The following is a 17,679-nucleotide window of genomic DNA, read 5'->3' as shown; positions in this document are numbered from 1 at the left end:
TCTTACACCCAGCAAGAGGTATGTTTCAAAGAAGAAAGAAAGCCAATTCAATTCGAGCTGGCCTCTCCTAGACAGGAAATGGGTCAATTAAACACCAGCCTGAGGATGCAGTTAACATTAATAAAATGGAAAGAAAGACTGGGGATTCGGAAGAGAAACTGACCCACTTCTACACCGTATACATTTCAATAGGCAATGGGAATGCTGTGAGGAACTTGCAGCCTAGATGAAGGAGGTGCACGATGGGGAAAAACAGTCAGGCAGGTCCTGGAGGGTTATCTAGCTGGGTTCCCTTTGTACCTTTATGGTTGTGGGCATGTGCTAGAACACTGCTTGGTTATTGCAACTATGGACTGCAGTGGGAAGCAGGATTATGCCTGTGGGAAATTTACACAAACCAGGTTTGATAAAGTATACGGGACAGAAAGCAGACCCCTTTAGTGCAATACTGACCATGACTGCACAGCGCGGCTTTCAAAACGAAACTAAACAGTCAAACTCTTTTGATGTCTCCAAGTTACTTTTGCCTTTGTAGGGGTAATTTAATTCACCATTAACCTATTTTTTTTGTCAAGAAGTTGCACAAAATATCAGGCATGGGGAACACAACTGTCCAGAATGTCTTTAAATGACAAAACATTTTGTAGACTTTATTTCAGGTTTCTAGTTCGTAGGTGTTCTTTATAATAACAATCCGGTTTGTCACTGAATTTCAACATGCATCAGGTCAGCCCTGAGGGTCAGAAGGTGACATCACTCCTGAAAACAAGTGGCTGACCTCATTAAAACAATGTATAGCTGCAGCATGCTGAACGACAAGGGAGACCACATATCTATGCAACTTCACTGGGATAGCTTTTTATTTTATTAAACATTGAAAAAAAAATGTCCCTTATGAATCTACACGAGCAGCAGCAGAAATCCAATCCAGTAAAAGCATTGTCAAGAAAAAAGCGACACTGCCAACATAATTCAGTCTGAATAATAATCATACAGGTATATTGACTGTAGTACAGTACTTCAATCATTAGCTTCATTTATAAAGCTCAGCACGTGTATAAAATTATCTTAATTAAACCTCAGTGGCTGCCTGGAAAATATGAGCTACAAGACATAGCAAACTGGTCCATCTGTGCTGTCCAAATGTCTAAGCATTTATTTTGCTGATCCAATGAAAGCACTAGTGTACATGAAAAGTTAAGCAGGTTTTTCCACACCCCCATTCTTTCCAATCCCTGTAATTTAAGCAGAGCACGCAGACTAGCACAACCAACAAAGAGTCACCTGGTTTGGCCATATGTTCTATATCTCACTCACACTCGGCCAAGGCATAGATAAAAAGCATGGAACCATCACATTTCATACATGCTGTCACAAGCACTTACACTCAGACAAAGAAAACAGGCACTTGAAATCTGATATTTGTCCAACAACCCTTGCAATAATAAAATGTGCAAATGCCAAGGGTGCTACAATAAATCTTTGACTAAACAAGAGCACTAGAAACAAAAATGCAAATAAACAGAGCAGAGCAATTTAATATTTCATCCCCACCTTAAAAGGGATAAGTAATTATACTGCAAAGGTTGTTGATAAGGTCTGAAGCAGAACAATGTTCCTTGATACAATATGTAAAATAATTCTCCCAGTACAGATAATCCTGCCTGCTTAGAAACAAAAACACCAAGGTTGGTTGTTCCCATAGCTCTAAAATACTTTGCCTGGAAGCAGATGGGTGGCTTCAGCATAACCTGTCATTTGCTAAATGCATATTCTAATTGTACCCTTGCAGCATGTTCATCATTTCAAAAGAACACGAATCAGAAAACTCACAGGGAGCACACGGTCCTGTCAAACGCATTCACAACACGACTGGAATCCTGAGTTCTGTTGCACCTCTAGAAAGTTTTTGCAAAAACCATTAAAAGGGATGGAAATAATACTCCAATTGCATAGCAGTTTCAACCATTCCAGGCTTTACTACGAGCTTGATTAGCCCCAGTGTATAAGAAACAAGCTCAGGTGTGTCTTATTCAGCTCACAGTGAAACCAGGAACGGATCTGTCTGCTGTGCAATGGGAGTCTTGGTTCAGTCCTTGTATCAGCTGCGTTTTGGTAAGGAGATAACATCCTGTACTCCTTGTTCTGCAAGCTGTAAAACGGTCTGGATAAGAAAACGCACTTTATAATTCCAAACATCTGACCAAAGAGATACAACTTGACAAATTAACCAGAGGTTAAAGCACCAGTTTGAGGTGCAGATAAACAACTGCTGTACTGTGGAGAATTGGTATTACTGGATACCCATTCTTTCCAGCTCAGAATACACTATGGTTACATTTTGTCTTGAGTCTAGTGCCCTCTAGTGGTCCTGCTAGAGCCGAGCACACTATAATGCAAACATGCTGGTTATTGTATACAGCCCCCTATGCTGGTTTAGACCATTTCAAAATGTAATTTGCGCAATTAAAATAAATAAATGTAATACTGTGATGGTAAGAAGCATCCTGGCACATTAGTATGTCCTTAAATGTTTTGCAAGGCTAAGTTATTTGTCTTAAACAAACAAAAAAAATTAGAAATGGAAAAATTGTGTAAAAGGCTATGATAAAAATCAGGCCCTACATATTTCAGATATAGAGAAATAAACAAGGGCTTTGTTTTACAAGTTTAATTACGTGAATCATTCTGTGTACACAGTTTTTTTTTTTTAGGAATTCGCGTTTCCAAAGCTCGGCTGTCCTTAATCAGCTCTGCTGTGTGCAAAACAAAGTGGGCCAAGAGGCCTTTAATTCACTGCAGTAAATTCCTGTGTGCATCCAGGTTGTTGGCTTCTACTTTTGAAATATTTTATTGGCTTGGGTATTTGATTTTTTTAAAACTCCACTGAAACAAAGACGTATTAAAATCCCTTTATTTATTTAGAAAAGGATGTCATTTTATGACAAGTCCTTCAGCCTCCTGCTTTATGACTGTCCAATTACAAAGAGTACAGATGTTTTTAAAAAGATGCTTTGTTTTTACAATGCTTTCAGAGTGTATAAAACAATGAAACGCTCCACCATTTAACTGTGCAATGCAGAACAGGAAACTAACAAAGCCATTAGAAAGTACGTTCAGTTTTGAAACAGTTGCAGATGTTTCCACAGGAGATGTTGAAAATGTGCGTAGCCCCTGTTCACAGCTTATACCTTCCAAGGCTTCGGCTACTGAAATATGAAATCGGTGGGATTTCTGTTTACCATAATAATACAGTTTTAGCATTCTGTGCGCTGAACCTCGCCAGAAAACAGGCCTTGCTTACTTTCCAGTTTGTTTACAGCCCCTTTTGTCATTTTAGAAACCGAACAGTTAAGCCCACTGCTATGGCAACAGAGATAGGAGGTTATGAAATTCTCAAACCACTGTCCCCATAAGGTACACCACGATTTTTTCTTTATTACATTAATTCATAAATTCACACAGGGATATATTTTCAAAGCGTTTCCTCCAATCGTTAACTCCTATTTTTTTTTTTCTTTTTTTGAAAAGGAGAAGAAAATAATTGTGTAAATTGTGTTACAAAATGAGAAACAAACCCCTTTGTGTGTGCTGAAGAGAACCTGGGTTATATTATTTGGATATTTAGTTCTAGTTCTATGGAATTAAAGACTGGAGTAAACACTATGAAAATATGGCCCATTGCCTCATACTATCCTATTGTATCTGTGTTATTAATCGTATTTGTAGGATGTATAGTAGTTAATTGTGGCATTAACTAACATTCATGGCAACTGAACAACTGTTTTTGGTCGTTCTGCGTTTTGTTTTATAACTAATGGTGTGAGTAAATAGACAAAAAAAAACCCTAGCATCATGACTCACCCCTAATCCTGCTCTTCAGCTCTGGAAGTGCGGAAGAAAGACAACATCTGGCTCTAGGGGGAAAAAATATGAAGTGACAGACTGGGATCTTTCTCTTCTAGACTGGAAACGAAAGATGAGAACGTTATTTCGGTTTACGCAACAAAAAAATATTAACAGTACGTTGAATAAGAGCCAGGTTTTTGTTTCTGAATACTTGGAACAGATTACATGTACAGACATATTACTCCAGCACTCGTTACAAAACTGACAGGCAGACACCTGGCTTTTTATTTTTCTACAAAACAACATTAACACTCTGAAGACGTCCGGCCAACAGTCGGAACTCCAGCAGATGGGTTTTCCATTCCAATAGCATTTCATTTTACACTTGTAATTTCCTATTACTACTTCCTTAAATTAGAGGAAGAAGGGGGGGGGGGTTGAGTGATACTGGAGGGAGTCCAAATGAAACAGGAAATGGTGAGAAAGGGTTAGCAGGTATGCACATCACCAGAGGCCCACGCAGATGATTTCCCAGTGTCAGCCCTGCCACCTGCCAGTCAATATCTGACTGCGACTGATTCAGTCCCCTGACACCCGGTTGTCAGTTTGCTATTTGGGTTACTGCCAGAAGAAAAACATGGGAGTCTTGTCAAGAAGCAGACCTTAATCTAGCAAAGGTGACCATGAGTAACGTGGTGGTGTGGGATTATCAGGGAGCCATTGTAATACATTTCTGCCGTCTTTTTACCTCCAAGATCTGCTTCCCATAGCTGCCGGTAGATTGGATGAAATCAACAGTTACAGTGTTTATAGTGCTGGCAAAAAGATTTGTTTGCATAACTAAATGCACAAGTACTGCGACGCTAACCAGCTCTAACACACACAAACACACGTGCATTGAGCTCCCCTCTTGTTTTTAATTGCAACACACTTTTAAAGACTTTTGGGTAGTGGAGTTTGGAAACGACCCAGGCATCATTAGAAAGGCTTGGAGGACATTCCAGTTGTGGTTTTCAATCCTCCCAGTCCTCATTAACTGAGATCCTCCCACAAACTCAAATATGAAATATAATGATACAGTGCTGATAATAAAAAAGGATAGAGTAGGTATAAGCTGAAAGGGAATTTGAAAACCGCCCAAGGTGGAGATATTGGGTTACACTGCAGATTGCCAACACATGCGTTGAAGCGATTTATCAAGAAGCAAGCGCTATAGCACTAACAAGAAGCAAGCACTATAGCACTAACAAGAAGCAAGCACTATAACACTAACAAGAAGCAAGCACTATAGTTGGACTTCAGGGGTCTAGAATGAACCTTCCCAGCAGTTTAGATCTGAAACCTTGACAGCCGTGTCAACTCGTTAACTGAAGTAAAGAGTTTAGATTTTTAAAAGGGCCACCGTGCCAGTGAATGTTGGCTGCTGATACTGTGTCTCCATGTCTTGTGTGGTCTGCCTGTTGTGAATCCTGACCTCTATTAGACTCTTTCCTCCACAGTGCTCCTTTGCCTGTGCTCTCTTCAGTTACACCATGTGGACCTGGTCTCTAGTTAACCATGCTCCAGTACACTCAGTACAAACATCACTAAAATCCAATGTAGCGGTCATTACCTGCATTCAATTGACCTTGTCGTTCTGTAGGTTACAGATCTGTCTCTGTGGTCAGTTACTGTGTCTAGCAGATAACGGCTGCTGTGTACTTAATTCTGTGTTAATACTTAAAGTATTGGTACACTGGAACACCGCCAGCAACAAAGTGAGAATGTTAAATGCAGTTCCCCTACTACTTCCCCAACACATCAGATTTAGCTTGACATACAGTCCATGATGATACACAGAACATCTGCAACAGAGACAAAATCTGCACATTCTCTACAGACGACTGAATCCAGTTTTGCTAATGCTGTTGATGTGGGATCATATTCCAGCAGCATTTAGTGGAGTTTGATTTGTTGACATAAATTAGGGTTTATGATAATGTTTAAAGCATTTCATGGTTTAAGCAGCGCTTTGAAAAAATAAAAAACAGACATCAATTTATTTTTAGCAGCAGCTTTAACAAAGACATATGGAAAAAAAAAAAAAAGAAAATATTACAGAAAAGTCATTATATTCAGTCACTAAATGAATGGGCAGCAATGATCAGATACCACTGCTCCGGTCTGAAAGCACTGAGCATTTAAACATGAAATGCCTCCAGGGTGACTTCTTAAGCTAAAGCCCATATGCTTTCTATTTTTTTCAGAATGAAATAATGTCATTTTCAGGAACTAGAAATAGAATGGTGTGGCTCACTCAACACAGCATGCTTACTTTTTAAAATAATTAATTTTTTAGTAAATCCAAGAATCATTCTTAAAATTGTAAATCAAATATCTCATACTCACATATATATATATATATATATATATATAATATATATAGTGTGGTTTAATATATATAATAATGTTGTAGTCAGATCAGTCTATCAAGATAGGGGTACAATTGACAATTTCCGCCTTCGGTTTTGCAACATCGGTTAATAATTTATATCAATAATTTTATTAAAATAGTTATTAAAATATTAACAGTTTTCAGTTTGTCAGTGTCTTTTCCTCTTCATAAAATATTTCCAGTGACTGAAGCATATACTATTGGATCCTGATTCTTCTTGGATATAAAGCTGTTTTTGAACTCTCTCTCAATCATACGTTTTATATATATATATATATATATATATATATATATATATATATATATATTATATTGGTTTGAGCAATGGGTTCTGCAGCTCTTTGATAATGGAAATTAGCCTATTGTATTCATTTTGCATCATCACATTTACTTTTGTTGTCGGATTACACACATCAGTGCTACGGGATTTTCGGAAGCACAAGAGCTTCATCCTCCAGAGCAGAACAGAGATCAGGTTGAGCCTTTTCTGAAGGGAGACGTCTTCCCAAGACAGCAAGCCGGGCCTGGATGAGGAGTAGGTCAAGGCTCCCCTCAGGCAGGGTTTAAACATGTGACTTCCTGCATAGGGATAAGCAACAACAAGGCTGTAACAGTACACCACTGCACACGAGGCATAGAGCCAAAACATCCCGGACAATGAAGCTCTCCACGGATTTACTTTTTCATGCAAGCGGGGTATTTAATGAGGGTTTAACTGGTAAACCTTCAACCTTTTATAGGACAGGATAAAACCGAACGCATTTGCATTTTATATACATAACACGCTAAAATGTCCTTCAAATACTTAGTGGTTATATGTTCTTAATGGAAGGAGCATGTGTGGTCTATTTTAACTTTCCTCTACCCTGTGGGAATTCGTTATGCTTTTTGCAGCTGCTGTAAGCATTAAAATTGCAGCCATCAGATCACAAATCATATAAAAAACTTGGACAGGGCAGAAATAACAACCATTAGAGCTTTCTAGTGTGTTACAAAGCTGTATTCAAATAAAACATCAAGTCCTTGGCAGTGACATCTCTTTAACAGAAGCACCGCGTCAGACAGTTCCAGGACAGGTCAGAACACGCAGGGTCTTTGTCACTTCCAGCACTGATGCAGTAACAGTCTCCCCTACTGGTTCGATGGGTGATAAACTCACCTTACTTAAAACCAACAGTGTACTTTTATTCTCTCAAAATCTTATTAAATTTAAAAGGTTTGTAATATTGAATTATTAAAACACAAAAACCAATTTGTTTTTAAAAAGCTGCCTGCGATTAAATATGTTAGGAGAAAACAAAACCCCACTTAGATCCCAGAAAGCACACAGAGCTGCGTTTGTCAGAACACTCACTGAGATTTGAGAGGCAAGCCAAGGGCCTCATTGACAGCGAGTGCCTGTGGTGTGCTCATGAACATTAACCAGATATCAAAATTCAATGGTTAACCGCAATGTCTTACTGCCATCTGCATGCCGCTGTATTGTGTTGTGCAGTACATGGATGGATGGAACCTCTGAACCAACTTATACTGTAGAAGCACACAATCTGCACTCAATAACACAAATTAATCTCAGCATTTAGTCAATGTTGAGACAGATCTCATTTCATGCATTGGTTTGACTTGCAATGTCTTTTCAATACATACTGTACAGTAAAAAAAAAAAAAAAAAAAAACAACTTTGAATGTGATCTTGTGAGATACAGTCATTTTGATCACATAAAAAACATTCCATTTTGTAGTGGGGTGCGATTTGTTACCAGTGATTCTATTGGGTGTGTTTTTACACTGTACTGCAGCAAGTTAAAATGAGACTGAGCTTCCTATTTTGCCACTACTAAGCAACAGGCCTCAGTGTTCATAGAATATATACAGGTACACACCACAGAGAACATTAACCCTTGCCGTCCCTTCTAAAGTGGAGCCGGCTGCAATGTGCGTGAAAGGAAGGAGAAGAAAAGACAGGCCATACTTCATACCCTGACAATAGAGCTGAACAATTCTAGAATGACCGCAGGGATTCCACTTATAAATTCCAACAATAGCTCCTGTGTAACTGCTCGAGAGGCTTGCATGACTTTTTATGAAGATTAACACAATGCAAAGATAAGATTGCTGGTGCCACGGAATGCTGGGACACCTTAATACAGTATCAAGAAATGACTTTGTATCAAAAGGATAAATGAAATAATTGCTTATAAAATAGAAATTACTTTTATTGGCTTGACCAGGACTGGTTCTATGAAATAATGCGGTCAGATCGTTATTGATTGATGCTCAATGCCTGTGTAGACAAGGGAATCCATGGAAATGCATTGTTTTGTGTTCAGTAATTAACAACAGTACATTTCTTAAAGGGAAATACGAGTCTTGGCAAACCGCTATCACCTACAGCCTATAAATATACAATCAAATCCAACGGTCCCATTATTCTGACACATTTCAGGCCTGAACCACCAAATTTGCCTTCAGGATCGCCTGTGCCTGCCAAGACAGGCAAGTCAGGGCGGCACAAGCAACCCACAGCCTGAACAAAAGAAAAGCAACAGCTTGGTTCTGCATAAGCATTGTCGAAGGTGACAGTCTCAGCAAGCAGGAGCTTTCAGATTCAATCTGTGGAATCACTCCGCGAAGCACATTAGTTCAGTGTGTGTCAATGCTCCGGGGTGCCAGGCACTTGCAAGCTCTACAGCAGACTGACAAGACTGCAGCATTTCTGCATATTTAATAGCAAGGCATGACAGTCAACTCAGTTTGCTACCTCCACATTTCTTTATCTTTTAACAGACCTGTCTTGCGTTTAAAAAAAAAAAAAAAAAGAAAAAGCTCACTCAATTTAACCAGGATTAACTAAAATACAAGACTCGCAAGAGGTTTGCCTAACCACCTTGGGACTTCTGTGAATTGCTTCAGTGTAAAATCTGGATTACATTTCTTCAAGAAAAAGATAGAAGAATGCATGTCTGGACTTGCTCAAAGCAGCATCAAATGTTTATGCTAAAAGGACTACTTTACATATCAGTTTAGTCAACCTGAAGGAGTCCACATTTTCAATTAAAAACCTGCTCCACATTCAGGTTCCTTTATGACTTCGATTGCCTGCTAGTGCAAAACGCATTGAAAAATAAAGCCCTCCACTAGCCCTTTGCATGGCAGAGCCGGTCAAGACTCTATGATCATTGGCTCACGTTTGCCCCAGAATGCCATTCCACCAGCACTTGCTTTCGTCTGAAGGCAGGCCACTTAACAAACAGCCTCTTAACTATGACTCCACTGTAGTGCTATAAAAGGCAGAGACCTTGTTTAGAGCAAATGCCTCATGACAGATGGTCATGCCACTCTGCTTTCTGATTGAGGTAGGGTGTCCAATTTCAGCGACACGTATGTATTGCCTTTTTCTTATACCAACAGAAACCAATTTATCTTCAATACGGTCCCACTACTGATGACCAACAGACAGCCCTTGTGAAGGTTGGAGAGATAAACGGCAGGAACATCTTGCTAGGGAATGAAAAGACTATTCCAATTGCAATGCAGTTTTAAGCCATTCTTCCAGGTTTTTATCCCCTAGCGTAATTTGCAAAAGATGCACAAGTTATCTACGCTTAGGAGTGTCTAGTGAAGTTGACACAGGATTTACTTGATGTGCATGTCAATATTTTCCTTAGCACTGAAGAACGTACTTCTTTTTACACAAAACGCTAAAATAAAGCGGGACCTGAAGGAAGGAAAGGGTTAATAAGCCAGTATTGTTGACTGGGTAAGCAATCTAAACAGGACATTTATTTTTGAATACTGCAAAGAGGAAACTCCCTTTTGTTCAGCTCGCCCCGTATTCACTGCTCTCTGAAGGCTCAGCCCTCACTTCCTCCAGCGCAGGGACAAGCAAGCTCATTGTTTAATGCCTGATGGAACAAAGGCGGTTATAATGAAGATGGAATGTACAGAGCAGCCAGACACTTTGATGTGGGCAGGGAGGGGACATGTGCTTTCTGCTTTTTAAGACATGCCAGTGTATAATATTGTTACAGCTGAGAACATATTTGAAGTTTGACTTCATGTACCTAAAGCCACATCCTATCAAGGCGTTGCTTTATATAGGAGATAGCTGGAAAGAGAAAAGCAGTCTAAAAATAAAAAAATATATATTAAAAAAAAAATGCAAAAACACCTGCTTTAGCGGTTGCAATTCCTTCGTCTGGATTTCAAACAGGGCCCATCTTAAAAATTTGCTGTAACCTGCCGAAGCGTTTTTAAAGTTCAGTTGGCAGGATATTCCTTTTTTTTTTTCTGCTCCACAAAGCTAAAAAGAAAAACAATGCTGAGATGAACACAGCCTCTTCAGTCCCCTGCGTTTCCTTGGGGACAAGCCACTCTTCCGGATTTGTACCAGTGCAGAACACCAATGACTTACAGTCACCATAAACACTGCGTTTATGCACTTGCAATTAAAAAGCAACTCTGTTTGAAGTGTCCTTACCGCATGCCTAATTATTCATTCCAAGTGCTGCATTTAATTAATGGGGCTGGGTATTCAATTAGACTTTATACACACACTAAATTGAGGCTGTTTCACTACGGACCTGTTGCACTATTTATCGTCCATCACCCGCTGATGTTGCGTGTAATCTGACAGCAAACCACAGGAGCTGCTACACTATACATAGAGCACAAAGAGGAATGCATTACCATACCATGTGGCAAACAGCAAGCTCGTCTACAGTATTAGTGAAGAACCCAACTATAAAAGAGGGACCAGTAATAATGCCGATAAAGGCGAACATGGTATGATAATACCATTGGGTTTAAAAAGCACTCGTTAGCACCTCTTTTAACACAGTCTTGGAGGGTCAACTTCGCCTACTGCTGAAATCAGGAACACAACACCGGAAACCAGGGATAAGGAAGGCATTGCTCACAGCGTCGCCCTTAAATTAGGCAGGATCCCTGCGACAGAACTGTCCTGGTGCATCAGTCTCGGCTCGTGTGGTTTGAAATGTTCCGAAACGATCCATGCCGTAATGGTTCCTCCTCCTCCTCCTCTTCCTCATGGTAAACCGCTATGAATCTGTTCAGCACAGCCCCACATCCTGCTGCTCCTCCGAGAGCATTTTAAATCACCAGAACTCCATACCAGCAGGCTCCTGTGGTTTTGTGCCGGGATTAGTAACTTTGTTTCCAATTAAAATAAACACTCATTGTATACATACTACACTGTCAGGAAATGCTCAGACTAAAGACAGGGAGGGGACACAACATTTGATTTGTCCGTTCAACAAAATTAAGTGGTAGATAACTACAAAGTACTGTCATTACGAAAGGGGACCCGTATATATATATATATATATATATATATATATATATATATATATATATATATATATATACATATATATATATATATATATATATATATATATATATATATATATATATATACACACACAATACCAATAAAAAAAGAATACATCAAAAAAATTAGCAAATCAAAAAAAAACTAAAAAAGGACACAACAAACAAAAGACAAACACACTCAAAAAAACGACAAAAACAAAAAACAGATCGCACAATAAAAGGTCATAAGTTATACCAAAAAGTTAAAAACAATTGTTATGTATACAAGGATTACACCATCCTTTATCATACATGTTGTATACAGTACTGTAAAAATAAATACAGCATACACACAACGGTTTAATATGTTAATCCACTCACTACTACTGAAATATTGGGTTTCACTTTGAATCTAATATCATTTGATAGCCCTGCAATACAGTAAAGACTATATGATTTGGGGGGGTTTATGATTTTAGCCCTAAAAGCATATGTGCATAACAGCTATTTCTGACTGTAGGAATACTTAAAATATCAGGTCTATACATACAGTGGAAATAAACCAACACTATCCCCTGAGTTCTCACAAAGCGTGTTTGTATAGCTCAGGCGTCTTCACTCTGTAAATGGCATGTTGTGCCTAAGAGGCAAACTTTGCTTCAGCAACATGAGACTGTATCCGTTAGGGTGTGAAGGAGGAGTGCACTACATCTCTCCAAGGGTTTAGACACAGCGCCCTCACCGCTCCAACACGAGAGTCATTCTGTGTCAAAATCAACCAGCGATCACCAGAGTAACGTTATTTCAACACACACGCAAAATGGCAGCTCGTCTGGTTTCTCAGGCAGGTATTAAATCAGGGTCTGTGAAAACAGCAGCTCCAGAAATCAATAGGGCACGCTGCGCTTCGGCAGCCTGGACGGACCCGAAATCAACAATCACAAGCAGCAGGTGCCTGCCGAACCAGCAGGCATAAAAAAAAGCATGATGAGGGAAACTATCCCCAAGCAATACCCTCCTGTTAAATCATGTTACTCTCTCCTTATGTTGCTCAATGTTTACAGAGACCAAGACAGCAAGCAGGAATCTGTTGTGTCTTAGTTAAGACCTCACGGCCTGAGCTTAAACAAAGGCTATATTACGAAGCCACACCTGCTGTACCCCTTCACTTGTATATCTAATGTTCAGAGATGAAGAGGGGCAAGTCTCTCTAAACTCGCAGCTACTCCATGTTAAATTTTAAACAGCATTATCACTACATTTACCACATCCTGCACTGCGTTTGAGAAACGAAAGCACACAATGTTCTCCTTATCTCCTTTACAAATAGAAGATTTAATTTTATCTGCACATTCCTGCTCCCCTTGTGAGCAGCTGCAGCTGGAGGCTGTTGTGTCATAATGCGTCCAGGAAACCCCAGGATTTACTGATGTCTACCGTTTTACGTGATGCACTATAGTGGTGGATATGCACAAAGCCTCTGGTTGGCTGAACAGGTATCAGCTGCCACATGTTTGGTGGAGAGGAATTGCTAAGAGGCTCTATACTAGAGTTATAAAGTATGAGAATAACACAAACAGCAGAAAGTGCCAGTGGGATGACAGGTTTGAGCCGTGCCGCAGTGCCACGGCACAATCTGGACATTTCCAGTCCAACAGCCTAGTATGAACGGGAAAGGGGGTGCTTAAAATGGAAATACAGATCGATTTTCTTACCTCTTAAAAGCACTAGTATTATTAATCACCTCAGTTAGGAATATGCAGATATTTCAAAAAGACAATGTTAAAGATAACAAAATCAAGTCTTCACAGGAAGCTGGGGGCAGGCCCTCGATGGAAATGTGTGAGCGCGCTTTGCATAAAACCAAAATCCATGTGAACTGCAAACAGGAGAATATGCCAAAACTGGAATCCCCCTCCCCCCAGATTCTCAACACCTCCGTCCAACAAATGAAGTCATGGAAAGCGAGCCCACATTTACTACGCTGTAATCCGATTACACTGGACAGTGTGACGCTTTAGCTGATACACGAAATGTTACATTTGCTCCATAGCCCACGGTACACAGGCCTGTATTTCATTTTGAAATACAGTATACAGCCTGTATTTCATTTTGAAATACAGTATACAGCACTAAGTGTTATTACAGTATTTTTTTAAACCCTACTAAACTTAATAAGTCACGCCTTATCACAGTACAGTGGAAAAAAGGGGCTTTAGACAACACCAGCAGAATAGGACTCCCGTTCCATAGCAACTTAATCCATTCCAGGCTTCATTAACCACCAAGCATTGGTGTGACTATATAACTCCCAGTAAAAGCTCTAAAAACTGCTTTGCAATGGGAGTCATTCTTCCAGCCCTGCCCAGTACCAGTTGTCAGAAAGCTGTTAATTTCTTTCAAATTTATTTGCAAGTGATAAACAGTTCTGTTTCTACAGGTGTACACAAAAACGGTTTCTGAATAATCAAACTGTACTCACGAATGCTTCTAGTTTGCAAAGATGTTCAGACATTTTTTCAACTTCAGATGACGTGAAATCCTCCAAACTGTTTGAGGGCCCGTAAACATTCCAGTCTGAAGGTTCTGGAGTTCCACGTTCAAAAGGTGGAAATAAAAAAGGCCTCATTTTAATTGTGAGCAAACCCACCCTTTCAAAAACTACTTTAAAACTAGCGTTCTTATTATTTTTTTTACCTTGTAGTATAACAATCTACGAGATTCATAAATGGCATTTGAGCTCTGTGGTACTGAGCGTGCGCACACACACACAAAAAAAAACACATTCATACTTCTATGTAGCAGTTTGATCCAGTTTGAGTTAAAGCGCTTCTGAGCGTGTTACCTAGAAAAACCTGGAATGGATAAGTCAAGCTTGCATTAAAATCTGGAATGGGTGAAACAGATATGCAATATGAGTCTTATCTCCTTCCCTGTACAGGTTATTAAAGGTATTACAACATATCTAAATAACAAGGTACAGTATTGTGATTTATCCTGCATGCACAAGTCATCAGCTCAATTATTTTATACTTGCTTATAAAACTTGTTCAGCATATATGTGTAAACACATACAGTACAATACATGCCATTCTGTGCGATACTAAGAATAAGGTTACATAAAACAGAGCATATTAGACGATGCACATCGTTTTTTAGCATGGTATTATGGAGTGTGAAATAGGGTTAATGCTGACAGTCATCAGTTTGGGGAGAACACATACAACAAAATGTGGCTTGTACAGATCTTTGCACGTCACCAGTCTTCTGTGCATCTATGAAACATGCTTTCACATCTCGATGAATTACTTTACTGGAACAAAACACACAATTAATTACAACCCAATCCTGGTTTATGTATATTTTAACGGGTCTGATTAAAAGCATAACGATATGTTAGCTTTCAGTGAGCAAAAACACTTGGTTATTTTAAAGCCAACATTTAAGTTTGAAGCATTTGGAAATGTTTCGGCTACCCAAAACACAGGGCAATATTTATACTAATCTTGGTTATGTTAAGGGATAGTAATGCATAACTGTGGTTTTGCAATGGATGAAGATGTATGCATACCGGCATCAACTATTGTATTCCACACACAATATTTATACAGAGTCACGTTGCCATAGTACCGCTTAAGTTTGTGATATATACCTATACAAACTTAAAACACACTAACGTGTAGTATTTCTAAATAAATAAACAAACAAACAAACAAACAAAGAACAACATCCCTACCATGTTTAACTCGGTCTCTTTTGGGAAAATATCGAGTTCTGCCCTGCAACTTCACGGTGAAACCTCTCGCGCTGAAAATTGCATTCTCACACACCTGCTATCGAAAAAGCTGGTTAATTCACACCTGAAATTAATTTGTTTAAAAAAAAAAAAAAAACTCTCTTTAAAACAAACTCTGGCGAAGTGCTCACAGTTGTTGTTGTTTAAAAACAATGTACAATAACATTTAGAAAGAAATACACGGATAACTATGCAGTTGTATATACACATATCAACACGTGTTTGTTTTAACATGGTATTTATAGGAGCAGCTCCATTAAGAACGTGCTGTGTAGGTCGTTAAGGAAGGCTATCCCATTGTACAATACATTCAATGTTGTAACTGTGGCAGTAGGTTGACACACAACATCTTTCGCACATTTGGTCGCTTGTCCACAGGCTCAGAATATCACAACAGGAAAAGACTGAAGCAATACGGTGTATCTATTATTTTTGTATGCCAAGCTGTAGCGAACGTTCCAAACCATATTGTATATAAGCTGCTAACTTAACAAAAATATGATTAAAAGCAGCAGGATTTGTATGTACGTTATTCGATACTCTTATAATTTAATAAATGTGTTAGTGGTTTACCAGTGAGAATGACAATAACCTTGCCGCCTTGTGTATTCTCCGTAAAAGCCTTTAAATGCAAATAAATAAATAATAGACAGCGCATCTGTTAAATAGAGACACATGCAAGGGCAGCCACGGTACACAATAACACGCTGTAATATTTTTATGGAAGGCAACTGGTCCTTTTCTGCATCATTTACTATTTGCAGGTGTAGTGACTGTTCTGTGCAAGGATTATATAGTTTAAAAATTCTGCATGTGATGCACTTGGATGGAAGAGCACGCTAGGCATACACGTGTCATTGCCCACCCCCACAACAAGCAAGATCACACTTACTAGTGTCATGGTTGTGTTGTTGCGCTCTAGTTTAATGTACAATGGTTACCTATTGCCTTATCCATAGCTGTGTTGTGTAACGGAATAAGGAAACCATAAGGCTGTGGTGAGAACAGAAAGCTACCTTCCTTTTGATTTTGGACATTTTTTATTAATCAAGCAAGAGCAGTCCCAAACAAACAAACAAAACATACTTAAGCAAGGCAGCACCATGTAACATTTTCATTTTAAAGATTACTGAAAAGAACAGCTTTTAATTTAGTCTGTGTCTGTATATTGACAGCAGATTTCCAGGGCCATATGTCTCTCCTGGTGCTGGTGTGCCTAATGAGGGCGAAGGTTCTGGCTCTTGTGCCAATTATGTCAGGAGCAGTCTGCATTTCAGAGTCAGAAGGTATTACTGTGACAGGTTTCTGGCCATTTCTCCATAGATCTTGTGCTAAACACATCATTAGCGACAGGAGATTGAGAACTGCCTGCTCTCAAACCAAAGGTAAACAGTCTTTTGTGGAGCAGTCCACTGTCTTCAATTTTGTTTTTTTAAATCTATACATGTTTTGCTGATAACCAACACACTTATGCCTGGTTACTGAGAATCTATATAGCATGCTGTGTTGATATTCATAAAATAAGTTGGTAACCCAATACCCAATTTATTGAAGGCTTTTTAAAATGAAAGGTTGCCATTGTAGAACCACAGCGTGTATTCTGAATTGTAGTTGCATGGAGTGTTCGCTTCCCTTTGAATACAATAACAAGCTCTCTCTTTTACTGGCATCCTGTTTATCTTGTTTGGTATAGAGCTGAGCTGCTCCCTTTTTTTCTGCAAGAGTGGTACTGGAATCTTCCCAAGGGCTAAATCTCTAAAGCAACTTAATACCACAGTTAATAGGAAGCAGCTTTATGAGCTGCAATTCATGGTTTCTGGATTGAAGCTGTTCTTTTTATTCATATCCGGAAGACCAGCTGATATCCAACACTCTCGATACAAGTTAAAAAATAAAATGGTTTACCACAATTCATTTTTAAAGAAATGATTTAAACAACTCAATACTATATACAGATCTTCCAGCCACAGCCCCCCCCCCGCCTGTGAAGCTCATTAGAAATATCTGACTGCTCTATGATGAACACTAGCTATGCAGCGTTCCTCTTCCCATAACATACTCATTGTGCCACAATTATCCATAAGGGGTTTAAGAAACAAACTTCCCAGCAGACACCATATATCTGATGAGGCAGATATGGGATGAAATGGAATACAATCTGCACACCACAGTGATGGAAGAGTGGCCAGTGCTTCTACTAGACATGTAGGGGAAGATTGTGGAATCTGGGGGTGGGGGTATATTAGTCTACTGTACTGATGAATAA

The sequence above is a fragment of the Polyodon spathula genome, chromosome 16 (assembly GCF_017654505.1).
Source record: "Polyodon spathula isolate WHYD16114869_AA chromosome 16, ASM1765450v1, whole genome shotgun sequence".
NCBI classification, from domain to species: domain Eukaryota; kingdom Metazoa; phylum Chordata; class Actinopteri; order Acipenseriformes; family Polyodontidae; genus Polyodon; species Polyodon spathula.
The sequence above is the reverse complement of the archived record's forward strand: the minus strand, read 5'-3'. Positions refer to the sequence as shown.